The sequence below is a fragment of the Melanotaenia boesemani genome, chromosome 22, assembly GCF_017639745.1.
Source record: "Melanotaenia boesemani isolate fMelBoe1 chromosome 22, fMelBoe1.pri, whole genome shotgun sequence".
Lineage (NCBI taxonomy): Eukaryota > Metazoa > Chordata > Actinopteri > Atheriniformes > Melanotaeniidae > Melanotaenia > Melanotaenia boesemani.
In genome coordinates this window covers 17,148,802-17,164,057 of record NC_055703.1, presented here as the reverse complement: position 1 = coordinate 17,164,057, position 15,256 = coordinate 17,148,802, and the positions used below count along the sequence as shown (strand labels likewise).

Here is a 15,256-nt window from a genome sequence, read left to right as displayed (position 1 = left end):
TCAGTTGTGAAAACATAATTACGCGCTTTGAGACTGAGAGAGAGAGTCTGGCCCACTGTCTAACATAGTGTATGAATTTTAAAGACTTTAATATGTTGCTTCAGGATAGTTTTATTAACATTGTTGAACTAGAGCTGGAGAGATATTTAGTAATGTAGTGGAGTTGCAGATCTTGCTTACTACACATACATGGCTGAGTAAATATCTTTCCTTTGTGTGGCTTTTCTTGAATTATGATTTCATGCCAGATGAATTAAAAGATGGCAATGCCAGCCTGTCATTTTGGTCCTCTATTATTTTTGTTTTATCTATTGTCTGAATCACACTCAGATTTTTTCTAATCATTCATGGTGTCCATTAATACTTGTGGTTTTTTTAAATGAACCTTCCACTAGAACATTGTTTGTCATCGTCACCTCTGTGATTTGTGCTGACATTTTGCGTTGTGCAATCATTAATTAATTCAGTTCTTTCCGATATGTCCACAAGTTGAGTTGATGACTTAGTATCGCCCACATTAAATACAGTCTCATTCTTAGCTGCACATTTTGAACTTAAAATATAAGCACCTTCTAGTTAACAAACAAGAAAAGGCAATCAGAAAATTCCTAATGAAAACGTAAATTATTTTTAAACTTTTTAGACATTAAAACAGTGCTGATTTTTTTAATTGTGTTTATTTTAACAACTTTCTTATATTGTATAAAATAATAAGCACTATATAGGCACATTCATAAGGCTTTCATGCTAATAACATGATAAACCCTCCAGCATGCAGTTTATTTGCCATATTATCACACTCAGGTTAATCTCACTGCTAAATATTAAATGTTTTGGACCTTAAATTTAGTCTGTCTCATAGTTAATTTGCTTAACATTGGGCACTAAGCCACTTGGTTAGCAATTCTATCATAATATTTTAAGTAAGTACAGTAAACAGTACTACAAACTCATCTGTAGCCACAGTTAATTTGTAATGACATTGCAGAGGCTTCACTACTGACCCAGCCCACTGTTTGCTACAGGTTGTAGCTAAATAAACTGAGGCTAAAAGGTCAGAGGTCAGTGGCAGGGTGAGATTAAAATACTTCTGCTTTGAATGCAGAATGCTTATTCTAGATTTTACAAGAAGAATCCTACTAATGGTGTCTATATAAGGAAAAATAAATCTATTGATAAACTCATTTATTGACTGTAGACTCTATCATTGCTGCTAAGGGTCTATAAACATTATCAGTCTCTGAATGTGTTGTCTTGTGTTTCTTTTGCTAAGTGTGCCTCCACTCAGCAGCCTGTACTCAGTGTGTAGGGAAGTCATTCTGTATGATAAGACAACATCAGTGTCTGTTAAGGGGGACTTTGGCTGTTAACCTGGAGTTATGTGTGCTAACTTCACCCTGTTGCTGGTTCAAGGTTCAGTTTATCCACCAATAAAATCTGGATAATTACAGCATTGTCATCCATTTGGGTAATCCTGTTTACATAAGGCGAGATACAGTCTATGATATGAACATTATCTGGGGGAAAAAAAAGAGAAACACCCATAACTTATATTTTTATACTTACAATGTAAGTATTGGGGAAAATGAACAGAGAAGAAATAGAGGGAGTGAAAAGAGGACAAAGAAGACAAAGATACAATGAGAGAAAACAATAAGGACAACTGTATAATTCAAACAAAAAAACTGGTTAACTAGCTGAAAACATCCTAAAACCTCTGTAAGAAAGCAGAGCAGACAATCATCGGGAGCACCTGTAGGAAGACAAGTTCGCACGTAAACTATTTGCTGTGGATTTATTAATGTGCAAAATAATGTTACTGTTATTTGTGATATTCCTCATTGGTTTGTGTCACAAATATATTTTTGGAAAAAGTTGAAAGTTTCTTAATCTACACAATACAATATTTTTTTTAAAACAAAGCTTATATGGACAGAGATGTAGAGACCACTTCTAGTGAATTTTATGTGTGTTGGAAGGCCAGTTTCTGTACCACACTAGAGCTTCAGGTTTCTCCCTGACTTGTTTCATGACAAACATTTCTGATTAAATTTACCCAACTGCAATGCCAAATCAGTTTTTTACATTTTGTAGAGCACAACAAAGTTCCCATGCTCCACATATAGCAAACAGACTCTCGAGGGCTTTTGGTTTCATTCTGCATCATATGTCAGATATTTCTGCATGATCCATTGGATGTTGCCTGCTGAAAGAGAAGGAGAAGAGGGGGAATGCCCAGATGGGTACTGGGTCACAAGCTCCCCATACCAAAAAAACTGTCCCTTGACAGCCAGAGACATTTTTATGGCGGTCAGGCAGATTCCTGGCTAAGTTTGTCAGTTCTATGGACTCTGGAGTGGGAGACTAAAATAAGTTCCTTTAGTCTGTTTTTTTTTTATAAACACAGAAACGTTGCCTTTCAGCTGTATAGGTGAAGAAAAGGAGGTTATGAAGATTGACCGCATCTGACTGGTGTGCAGTTTTAAGGGCTTACATGAGCTTATGCTCAAGCTCAAGATAACAATACATCCATATTTGAACCCTAGCTTTGGTTTCATATAAATCCCCTGGCTTCTTTATTATTATTTTATAGATACATCTGCTACTACTGTCATTACATCAACATTTCATCATTTGTCCATTCCTCTAATTGACCTGCACAGAGGGCAAGCCAGTCACTTCTACCTTGATGTCATCAAGTGTAAATATAAAAAATTAAAGACTAAAGATAAAACTATGCAAGTGACAAGGGTGGGTGTTAGGGAAAATTAACCTTTATTGAACTGACTTGTGACTAACCCAACCAAAGGGAAGTTTACTTGTAATGCATAATATGCCACATTGCATTTCCCTATGGAATGCAACACATAACCCATACTTTTTCTATATCTCGGATTAGAAGTACTTGCAAAGAAATGACAGGCACTGTGTATAATCCATTTTACAGATCAGTTTACTAAAAATATAATGACTTTTAGAAATGTACTATGTCATTTAGGCTCTTATTTGTGCAATAATGTGAAGTGCTTGTATGACCATGCAGCACTGGCTACTAAGTTATTCTACACCAGATGAGTTTTAAGTTGCCAAGCTGGTATAAATCTGAACACCTCATTTCTCCATCTGTTGTTTATGGAGTTCCTCATGGTGTTATTCATTTACAGTTTCAACTATCTGGCTTTAGCCTAATAGTGAGACTTTTTTGTTTTCACAGTAACTTTTATATGTGTGTGTGTGGTTTTAATTGCCAGATTTAGATTCTCTCAGTGTGCTCAACTTGCATCTGCAAAATAATAAGGCCACCAGAAACCTTAAGCTTCAACCAGAATGTGAATGTGTGGCATTGTTAGCCTCAGTGCCTCCCTACCGCCTAACCAGTGTACTCCCCAAGGCCCAGTCTATATGACTGGCTTCTTTCCTCTCTGATTTTGTTATGTCTGCAGTCCCTCCACATACCCTGCACTATTTCTGGAAGCCATTCATTTTAGTGTACATGTGAAAAGTGTTGCCAAGCAAATGAGGCAGAGGGCAAGAGAAGGAGGGTTAAGTAGAGTAAGAGCATTCCTGTCCAAATCTTTCTGTATTTATCTGCTGATTTGTGTTTTTCCCACTATCCTGGGTCAGGCAAGAGGCTGTATTTGAGTGTCATGGAGGACACACATCAAGTGTGTGACCTCTGTGTCAGGAAGGGTGTGCTAAGTGCACCTTGTCCACATATTTGTATTCTACCTTTTTTGGTTTGTTTCTCAGCAACAGTCCAGTAACCAACCACAGGCTGTTAGGTAAACAACACGCCATCACTTGTTAATATAAAGAGCAATAAAACAATAATAACAGTGCTGTAAATTCATGAGGTAATCTCCTGAAAATTGACCTTCAGCACTGACGTATGTCTGCTGTTGTAAAGGATATAATGCCAAGTTTGATCTATTTTCATGAATAGATAGCGAAGTGAATGAACACACCAGGATTTTAAACTTGGTTGCTTTTTTTTAAACGTTTATCCTAAAATTAGACTTAAGTATTACTTATGGTTTACAAATAAAAATAAATAGAATGTGTACAGGAGCAGTTTGGCATGTGATCATGTGTGACTTTGATTTTTGCTTGCTAGATCTGATCTAGCACATTATACTCATGGCTGAATACATCAAGATAATAATTATGGTTCATAGTCACTGGCATGAAGGAACTGAGAATTCCTACAAACCTCTACTCCTCCCCACCCCACCCCCATATGTGTGTTCTGCATAATTTTTATTTTTTATTTTTCCAATATGGACAAAAAACAGATAATTGTTGCTTTTATATCAAGTATTATTGAACCAATAAATATGTTAAATGGCTGAAATTTCTGGAGTTTGGATGATTTTGTTAAGCTGCCCAACCAACAACTTCAGCTGTTTTGGTCTACAAGTTGTTCAAAAGTTGTTTAAAATCCCAGTCAGTTACATTTTGATAATGAGTTCTTGACATTAAACTTTTGGTTGAACACAAGTTTAAAGGTTAAAACTTTGCCTGTAGAACTGTATTTATACACATCTGGTCTGCCTCCAGCTCTTCAGGTAACAGCAGCTTGTAGTTGTCATCTCCATCCCTCTATTTAGCAGATGTGTCAAATGAAGCAAGTTCAGCCACCGAGTCGCAAGCTGACTGTAATGAGAATTCCGCACAGACTCATGCACACTTCTGTAAAATGATCTGTAAAGTAGAAATTTAAACTGTTTCTCATTATGATGCTGTTTGTGTGCACATATTACAGTAAGCTGGCAATCCTGGACTTTGCATACTGACTGAATATTTAGTAGCGAACAGTGTAGCTATTAACCGTGTCTTTGTGTACTCGTCTGTTTGTGTGTCGAAAGAGACCAGAGGCAGTTTGGGTGGGAGCTCGCACTGCTAGCCAGAACGGGCTGCAAGCATAAAAGTAATTTATTTCACTAAGAGAGAATAGAAAGACCCACCACCCTCAACCCTACCACCCTTCCTCCAGCTTTCTTTTTCTCCTGTGGTCCTGGTTCATCCAACTCTCCCACTCAGCAGCTGTTCCTCTCACTTACCGCCTTCCCCCCTCCCCACCCTGGCCCGTGCATGCTCACCCACCTCCCCCTGCAGGCCCAGTATGATGGCTTTGTTTTATTGTAGCACAGCGTTTGGCAGGGAACCCCCCCGTACTTTCTCCGAGAGTATATCTGGAGAGGGGCAGGGGTCCGGCTTACTCTGAACACCAGGGTGTAGCAGCAAAGGCGCCCAGATAAGAAGAGGATTAGTGGAGCCTGTTGGACATTCGGTTTCTTAATGAGCTTCATTATGTTTTTAAGCTGTTGGTTTTGGCTTTCACCACTTTTTAACACCTGTTTTAAGTGTGGAAGTTTTCGCAGTCCTGTGCTTGTTTTAGAGCAGTTTTTTTTTTTTTCCTCACTTATGTTTTACTGTCCAACCCTGATTTATTCTGGCATGAATGGAAATATTGCCTCCTGAGCTTAAACTCAGTCTATGCAGATGTGTAGGTGTGTTTCACATTACCCGTAAATATTCCATTCTGGATTCCAATATGTTTTCTGTTGCCTCCAAATGGACTAAAAAATCCCCAGTCAAGGACAGGAAACAAACAAAGCGTATTTGTGGTGTTGACAAACGACTGTTTCCTGTACAGAGGGAGATGTGGAGGGAGAATAAAATCAGGAGCAGTCTATTCCTGCTGTGCCAGCCAAAAAGTACACCACCCTCATGAAAACACAGAGAATGTGTGTTTATCCTACCACCTCTCAGCGTGAATACTGTCAGAAAAAAAGAGCCTCAGGCTGAATTTCTGCCCATGTGTTTATTAAGGTTATACTATTTATGATGTTCTTTTACATCATGTTTATTATTTCCTATATAAAATATTATTTTCAAGAAGTCTCGCCCTCACATTAGTCATTTGATTATAAGAGCTTTAATTTAATTTCTATTATTTTATTGCGCTAAAGGTACTTTATAAAAAGTCTAAGCTGAGTTAAATTTGCTACTTAACTAATCAAGATCATAGAAGGTGTGAAATACAGCATATTCTAAGCTTTTATATATTTCCATGTACCTGGATCTGATTTTCTGTGGCGGGATGGTTGGTCAGTGGTTTGAAAATTACACCACACTGGTTTTCTGAACCCTTGGGTTGTCCCACCTCTTTATTTCTGTTGCCTGCTGAGTTGGGAGGATAATGATCTGAGCTGTTTACGCTGTAGAGGCCATTTTGGGCTGCTCCTATACCCAAAGGAAATGGAAGTGTTTGCAAAGACTTTAGAATTACAGGAATCAGAAATTTTCGCTGTTAGCACATACATGCAGTACAGTGCCAATAAATGGTTTGTAAAGCTTTTTAGTTCAGACTTGGCTTCTCGCAGCTTATTATCAAGCATTATTATGAATTTATTCTTTATAGTAACTTTTTTATAATTCGTTAAAAGTAATAGACAGAAATAAGCAGTTTATTGTCCAATAAACCATTATTGACTGGAATTAATTAAGGCACCCACTTCTCTTTGGTGATCTCACAGTTGATTTAAATGTCCATGTGAAAAAAAAAAGTCACGAGCTTTGTTAATAATATCCCTACAACCAAACATGGTGAGTTTTGCATCAGTTTGTGAGAATGTTTCCTCTGCAATTAGACTCAGAGACACCCAAGGGGTAAAAGAAAAGATTAATCCAAAAAAAGCAACACAGCAGCTGGTGAAGGTATAAACTCAAAGCGGTGACCTGAAGCGAACCATCAGGAAAACAGAGGAGTTTCTTTGTGAAAGCACTATAAAAACGTAAAGTGACCCAGTCAGTCTTGACCTGAAGTTAGAGGAGCATCACCCGGATGGAGCTTAAACATTTATTTGAACAAGAATGGCAGAAACTTCACTGGAAAGTTGTGCCAAGCTTGTCCGATAATTTGCAAGCAGAGTTGAGGCACTGCTGCCACATCTTCTCTCACCAAGTGTTTATTTTTTGCTTGAAACTGTGACTGAAGAAAAGGATTAATTTGTATTTCATTTAGAAGTCTGAATATCTGTATCAGACTTACTGTTTATGTTTAGGTGTGTGTGTGTGTGTGTGTGGTTTGCTGCTTGAATCTTGAGCAGCTGTTATGAGCTGACAGTCCCCTGGCATTGAAGGTTATGAACTGTCCGGTGGGTTCTTTAAAGCTCTGACTGACTTCCTGTTGTATTGAATCTGACATGAAACAGACAGAGTCTTTAATGAGCTGTCGTCTCCACCACTTCTCTAAATGTCTGACTGTGCTGGTGGAGCTCTGTGCTTGTTGGTGTGCAGATGTTTGTGTATTCCTGGACGGTTGGATATGTGAATTAGTGAAAGCTTGTTTGTGAGGCTCTGTGTGCATGAAATGAGAGCGCAAGAATGTCAGTCTGTGCAACAGGTGGCATCAGTTTGTGGATTTTGTCACTCAGATGCAGAACAAAAGCAGGGGATAATTCTGAATGCTGCCTTATGTCTGGTTGCCGCCTAATACTATTTGCACTGTGTGTGTGTGGTCAGTCAGCTACATATGTGGACCAGCCATTGTGCCCTTGGCCCTCAGCAGATGTGGTCTGAACAATGAGCTGGGTAAATAAAAGGAAGTGGTGTATAAATAGCCTCTTACGTCTGGAGTTCATGAGGGTGTGTATGTTTGACTGTGTGTGAGAGTGATCCTGTTTGATGTGAATTAATTGTACTTCAGGAAGTTACTCTATGGAGCTCTCCACAGGTGCTGTTTGCTAAACTATCAAACAGCTGTACATTCCTGGCACTCCAATATTTGATCCCGTTCTTCTCGTCTGCTTTTCAGAATTTTGGTGCTTATAGGCTCTTGGATTTTTCACCGCTGTCAATCACCAATTTTGTCTTTTATAGACACCTACTATACACATAACTCTTAATGAGCTGTGAAGCTCCGTTCAAAGCCTGTCTAAATCACATAAGTGTGCTTGGGGAGGGATGCTAAAAATAAAGGAGCCTCCTCCCACCTCCATCCAGCTTTCTCCTTGGCTCTCTTGTATCCAGGCCACATATAGACCAGTGTCATGCTGTGGCTCATCTCACATCTACATGTTTGCTCATCTATTGCTGTCTTGCTCAGTCACTTTTACTCACATCTTTATGTATTGCTGTACCTTAATCAGCAGTTTTACTAGGTTTAGTGTTTTTAGTTAACCAACCAAGGTACATGAAATGAAACTCATCTTCTAATTTACAGCTTATTTATTCTCTTCAGCAGGTCAGTCTAAGAAGTTTATATGCAGACATTTTTTTTGTAGCCTAATGTTTATTGCTGTTGCACCTCGTTACCTTCAGCCATTCTTTCTGCAGATTACACCATGTCCAAGATGCAAAAATGCTGTTTTAACTAAACTATGGTATAAACATTTAAAACTGTAAAGACACATTTAAAGGGAAACCCTTTTGAAAGTGGAGAGTGTAACCTTTTCTTTGTTTTTTGTGTGTGTGCAGCTGGTGAGGTCTAATCCACCAAGTCATGAAGAATACACTGATGAGTAAGGTTATGGTCATGGGAGGCATCAATGGCTCAGTGTGTAGAGTGGTCGTCCTGTAGCCCAAGGGTTGCCGGTTTGAACCCGGCAGGAGATCTCATGTCGAGGTATCCCTGAGTAGGACACCAAACTCCTAATTGCCCCTGATGGGTCGTGGTTGAGCGCCTTGCATGACAGCTTCTCCCATTAGTGTGTAAATGGGTGAATGTGACGTATATGTAAAGTGCTTTAGATAAAAGTGCTATGTAAATAAAGACCATTTACCATTTGATGCTCAATTCAATGCTACATTTATCAGTGTGTGTATCAGTTTCAAAGTTGTTGTGCAATCCGAGCTGAAGGAATACTGATATTATAATGTTATTTTCATTGTTTAGATTCAATCTTCCCGTATCCTGCCTCCTCTGGCATGGAATTGTGATGTCTATCTCACTTCAGTGATGTAAAAGTTGGATGAAATGCAACATGACCGTTAAGACTGGGGTTGCTTTGAAAAATGTTGGATATGTGTCTGATTTCGTACCACATATGAAAGGGGCCTAGGTTGGATTTAGATATGGGTCATATATGGGCAAAAAGTCAGTTTTGAGCCTCTTTTTGTCTACAGTTTGAACGTCTGTGCCTTTACAATGAAACATAGTGATGTGTGATGTACTGACTCAACGTTTTATAGAATAAATGCTCGTACATTGGATGCATGTACCAATTACAACGGTAAACTTAACCACCAAAACGTTAGTGATGTTTTATTCATTTTAAGGCTCATAACCATTGTTAATCAAAAACTAATTAACCCAAATCAGACAGATGTGTTAAATAAAGCAATAAAATTACTGAAAACAGGAACATATAATTATCCAAACCAGGACACAAACCACAGTCTCCTGGGTGAAAGTCTTATTTTTGCATCCTGTCAGCACAGCATACTCCACCACTGTTTTAGACTTTTCCCCCTATTTGCACCACCTTATATGTATATATGTTCATGCATTTAATATTTACAAAGACTTATTGTTTTGGGAATGACTGATAATCAACCGGTTACTTATATATCGTGATAAGAAGATGTTAAGCAAATGACAGAAAAGTAAACATCCATTGGTGTCAGAAAAGATCTAATTCTCTCTTTATGGACGTACAGATGGAAGTACTTTGGATTTTGGGATGTTAATATTTTATTTTTTTTTTTATATTTGCTCCTAAAATATTCTGCTCCATTATTCTTTGCTGTTGTCAGCTTAGTCTCCTGGGAGAAAATCTTGTTTTTCATTAGTCATTAAGCTTACACGTTAATTTAAATGATTAATGTGTAATCTAAAAATATTAAGCAGACTGATTTATAGTGAAAGTAATTTGTATTTCTTTTTATGGTACTATGCAGCGTGCAGTGTATGTTTACAGTAAATGTTTTGCATTGTGTTAGTGTATGTTCAGTAACGTAAAGTGCTGCAGATTAAATGACTGAAATGACTGTAAAATGATTTCTTCTAATAGTTTCAGCTTCATACCATCTTCTTATGTCTCTCTTTTTACATCTATCTCAGATGTCCTAGATCCTGAGTTCTGTTACAGCTCCACTGGGACATGTGTGTCCGTATATATAAGTATGTGTGTGTGTTTGGGTGTGTGTGTGTTGCAGGTTGGGCCCTGGCCTATGCTTGGGCGGTGTAGTGTTGTCATTGAAGTCACTGATGGCCTATATTAGCAGCACACTTCCCTGAAACATAATACAGGGGGCTAACATTGCAGTGGACCTAAAGGCAGATAACAACAGAAAGAGGGTTGCAGATAATTAAAGGTAGAGTTACACTGTAGAACTGAGATAAAGTAGAATGAAATGTCAATTCTTTAGTCTGGGTTCTTTTTTCTGTTTGTTTATCCATGTGTTAAGTATTGATTCGGATTAGTTTTACTTTATTTAATGTAGCACAAATATATCAGCTCATTGTGAATACTTATTCATGTCAGTTTAAACTATTTTGATGCAGTGATAACATCTTCCTTTCCCCACATTGTATTATACAACTTGATGTCCTTAAAATTCCTCCAACATCCAGATCAAAACATCCATCACACTTTCAATCATCTTTCTTGCCTCAGTTTGACAGAAGATCTGAGAGCGACTTGGTAAATTAAGGTATTACGAGTGTTCACGTTGTGTAAAATCCAGGACATATTTTTCAGTTTGTACAGTCGTGCATATTCTGCTGTTTAAATGTATAATGTCAAATACAATATTCCAAGCTTGTCCCATTTAGAGTTAAATTGCTCCAAACCTTCACATCTGTTTACCTCGACATAAGTCATAAACTGTAGCTGTTTTGCACATTTTCTCTCCTCCTTATTTCTTTAGGGTGTAGAAAGTGCTGTGTCAGGACATTTGAGGGTGCTTTGGTGTTTAGGAGGCCCATCTTCCTTTTGGCCACATCTGGCTGTAGTTTAGACATGTCACTTACATCTGTACTTACAGTAAGGGTAAGTAGAAACTTCTAGCTTTACAGCCTCATAAAGATCTTATTAAGTTGGACTGTGTGGCGCACAGTAGTTGTAGCTTTGCTGTCTAGATATTTTTACAGTAACACGTGACCTTATATTTCACTCTGTCAGCCGTTAACTTGACCACAGTTTTTTATGAGTCCAATCAACAAATTGGAGCAAGACTAAGCCAATCCAACAATGCAAATACCTAAACTTAACATCACTTATGTGTACTTCCTTATGAGCATGACATATCTGTGCAAGGAGATGGGTAACCCAGTGGTAATTTACCAGGGCTTAAATACATTTTATGAGTTTTAGATACAAATAACCTTTACAGCCACTGCATTTTGTTAAGGAATCAAAATCACACAGTATGGTGTTTAAATGCAGGGACTCATATTTGCTTTCATTGAGACAGGATAATGCAAAGAAATCAGATAACTTTTGATGTCTAATTATACTAATCCTCTCTGTCTCCAAGTTTCATGCTCACTCTTAAGCACTTAAAAACAAACAAAAAAGCTGCTGTAAATTTGTTTTCCTTTATTATTGACTCTGGAGGTTCAGAGTTTCTTCTCTTGGAGGTGTTTATATGTACAGCATGGATCTTTCTGCTGGTTTTGAATGGCTCACTGAAGACTGGCAATGCTTGAGTTTGGGGTTTACACTTAATCTTGGGCTTACTGGCTACAAAACCTACAATTTACTTTATTATCGTTGAGGGGGTGGGGTTGAAAGAGGAAGAGACATGATAGAAGGAATGTGAAGGCAGGGATAAGAGTTAAAAGGGAAGGGAAGGAATAGGCTGGAAAAGGCAAAATGGGGAAGCATTAGAAGGAGACAGGCGGCTGATGCTTAGAGGGGGAGTTGGTATTTGAGAGAAGAGTGATTTTTCTTTTGGTACTGTAAATAATGGCCCCTGCTTGAGTTGGACGGCTTTCATGGCTCCTTTTGTGTGCATTGACATCTTAGGTTCCCTAAGAGAGGAGAAGGCCGGAGAGGGCTCGGCTTCCAGGGTTTTCACTGGCATGGGAAAGGCAGAGTATTAGCTCAATATGAATATGAGAGAAAATAAAGCCTCCACAGGTCAAAGGGAACCTGCCAACATGCACTCCCGGCTCTTTATCCTCCTCAAACCCACATAAGCATGCATGCAGGCATATGCGCACCCACAGCTACACACAGCGAGGAGCCTGCACACACATCTACAAACCCCTCATCAACTGCAATCTAATATGGACACTTACTCTCCCCTGCTTTATCTTAGTCTGAGCAATAATGTGTTTTGGCTCCTACTTCAGACAAAGCAGTTGAGTTGCTGTTTCGTCTTTCTTTTAACCTTAATTCCAAACATATGTACTCACTAAGGAATCCCGTTCAGGTCTAGGCCAGTTTGTGTTAACCAAAGCAAACACACACTGCAGACATTAAATATTTTGATCATTTTCCAGATGTAAACAAAGTTACCAATACTGTTAAAAGGTGAAACTTACATTCTGATGGCAAGTATGTCGGCTGAGGATCCAGGCAACATCCACATAGCACAAACACACCAGTAGTCACAGCACTGCATCTGTCTACCTGCTAATCCCAGCTGTCTCCGGTAAAAGACTGTAAATGTGTCGGGTTGAAAAATGAAGCTGATGTTGGCAGTGCTCCTGAACTGCATGCTTTAATTTACCACTAGGGCTAAGCTAAGGAATTGGGCTGTTTAAAAAGATCAGTAAATAACATTATATGGTGTCCACTAATGCTGCAAAACTACCGTTACTTATTTTTTCATCCTCGCCTTCTCATATGACAATGTTGGCAGGGGAGGTTTGGGTTGAATAAAGGTGGTGCATAATTCTATTTCTTTTTATTCAGTTTCTCTTGAAAACCAAAGTTACTGCAAATACAAATGTACTTTCTTACTATGTTGGAAATAGTTTGAAAATGTCATGTAAAAGTCATGGTTTGTGGGTCGGTGAGGGAAGATACTGAACGTTACTCATTTCCTCTGATGTGGAAATAAAAGCTACATTTTTGATGATGCCTGGTTGATGAAGCCATCACATGAGTATTATTCACCTGCTTTATGTTGTCATATCCTGTTTGACTCTGGTTTGTAAACAAGCCACTGAGTAAAAGCGGGAAATGGGAGTGGGAAGTGGGGTCTTTCCTGTTGTTACAGTATTTTTCTCTGCACTTAGAATGAAGTAGACGAAAACATCATTCTGTCAACCCTTGAGTGATCCCTTGGTATTTACATGTCACTACAGACAAAAATATACTGACCTTCTTTCTTTCTCCGTGACAAAAAGCTTTTTTTTTATTTAACTTGTTGACTTTTATACACAGACCTTTCTGTTTATTTGAAATAGAGGATATGACTGATTTCCTTTAATAGCCACCCAGTTGATTTAGTTTTTTCTTTGCCATTTCTTTTTTAAGCGTTTTGTGAGGGTCTAACTAATGATTTTTGTTTATTAATCTCATTTTAACTCTTTTTATGTGATAGATTCAAGAAAATGTCAGGAAATTACAACAAAAATACTGATAAATAGAGATTTTATGCTTAATAAACAACCCAAAATCAAAGATCTTCAGTTAAAGGAAGTCAGTCCAAATATTAATCTAATATTTTATACCCAAACTATAGCTCAATGACTCAATTAAATTCCACCATCTTGTCATCCAAGTGTATGTGAGGTAGCAGCTGGCAGCAAGTTGTCAGTGTTTTCCTCGTGCTTCTATGATATATTATTGTCTGTGAATGTTTTAAAGTGCAAGGTGTGGTGTTCTGTTACAGAGACTTGACACAGTTTCACGTGTTTCCAAGGTTAGCAGCTAGTCGCTGACCCATATCAGTGCTGTTTGTATGGTCATTGGTCACCATAATAAGTCACTGACAGCCGGGGTTAAAAAAAAAAAAGGTCCCATAAAGATGAAAAGTCAGCGGACACTCTTTTGGGTTATCAAATTATATGTCTTTAAGAGGATTTAGGTCATTAGAGTTAAGTGTGTTTGCCCATCAAAGATCAGTATTCGCCACCATCTGCGACTGCTGCAGTATCACACGCAGCTTTGTTTTGCCTGGAAAAACTTTAAGACCGGTGAAAACATGGAAGTGAGAAAGTGTAAGCGCTGACAGAGGCCAGAGGCTGCTTTATCAATCCCAGGAAGACTCGCTACCAGGAGGCAGGAACAACAGCTACTGGCTCGAGGAGAAGGGACTTTCCGCCATCCTGCTCTGTTAGGATGCAGAACAATGACCAAATGACTCGCACACACAATGACCACTGGACTTGGTCTTTTTTCTGATTGGGTTCATGCAGACTGGTTCACAGCAGGTTGCACTTTAAGTTCCAAAGCTACTAAATCTTAAGTTTTTCCCTTTAAACTGGAGCTGGAATTGACAGAAAAGTGTCTGTCTGCAGTGTGACCCACTTGTTGCTGTGCTTTTGGGGTTAGACAAGACAATTCATCCTTGTGTTGCCCTCTTTTTCTTTCCTCCTCTATTTCAGCTTATCTTTTTCCATCTCTCACCTAACTAATCTCTTCCATTTCACATTATCTTTTGATCACTGTTGTTTATCTTCCTTTCAGTCTAGAGCTGTTATCACAGCTTCAGTGATGGCACATCTTGCTTTTTTCCAGTGTCACTTATGCTGCCTGCAGTGCTGGCAACTCTCCAGCTCTTATGGCGATTCCACACAGCAAAGTGAGGGAGAAGAGAGAGACTGCCCGTTTGGAAAATGGGGAGAGAGACTAGTCTTGCAGCAGTAATTGGTCAGGAAGTGGGCTGCTTGGATGTTCGAGCTCTTCGCTCCCTGTCTTTCCCCCCTCCCTCCCAGTGGGCAGTCAGTTCCGTTGCGTTTTGCTTCCATCTGTTCCCCCCTTGCTTTCTCTCAGTGTCTCTCTTTCGCTCTGAATTGACCTCATACTGTAGAGGTGTGGACCAAGGACTGGGCTGCCTTGACAACAGCCGTAACTATCTCCCAAAGTCTTTCAGCATTTCTGAAACTTTTTTTTTAAGTGCTTGGACATGGATCTAACCTGTGAAAGGATACTGGGATATGAGCAGCTGAGGAAAGGCTAATCGTAGGAATGGTCTCTCTGAGGTGAGTGACAGGTTTTCTTTGTATGAAGGAAATTATAGTTAATCTGGTTTTTATCTCTCTGTATCTTTTCAACCCCCCCCCCCCCCCCCCCCCCACCCCCCACCCCCCCACCCCCCCGTCCTTTTAAATTATGTTTTCAGAGGCCGATCA

General features: G+C 39.0%; 1 protein-coding gene across 3 annotated transcripts in view; it reads left to right on the top strand.

Moving 5' to 3' along the window:
* Positions 1–15,256, top strand: part of LOC121633950 (pleckstrin homology domain-containing family G member 1) — a 57,472-nt gene that overhangs the window by 4,714 nt on the left and 37,502 nt on the right. The window contains exon 1 of one of the 3 annotated variants that reach the window (XM_041976303.1): positions 14,799–15,106. The exons of the other annotated variants lie outside the window; for them this stretch is intronic. The gene's annotated coding sequence lies outside the window, so the exon portion shown is untranslated. Of the gene's footprint in view, positions 1–14,798; positions 15,107–15,256 lie in introns of those variants that run through there. 3 annotated transcript variants of the gene reach the window in all.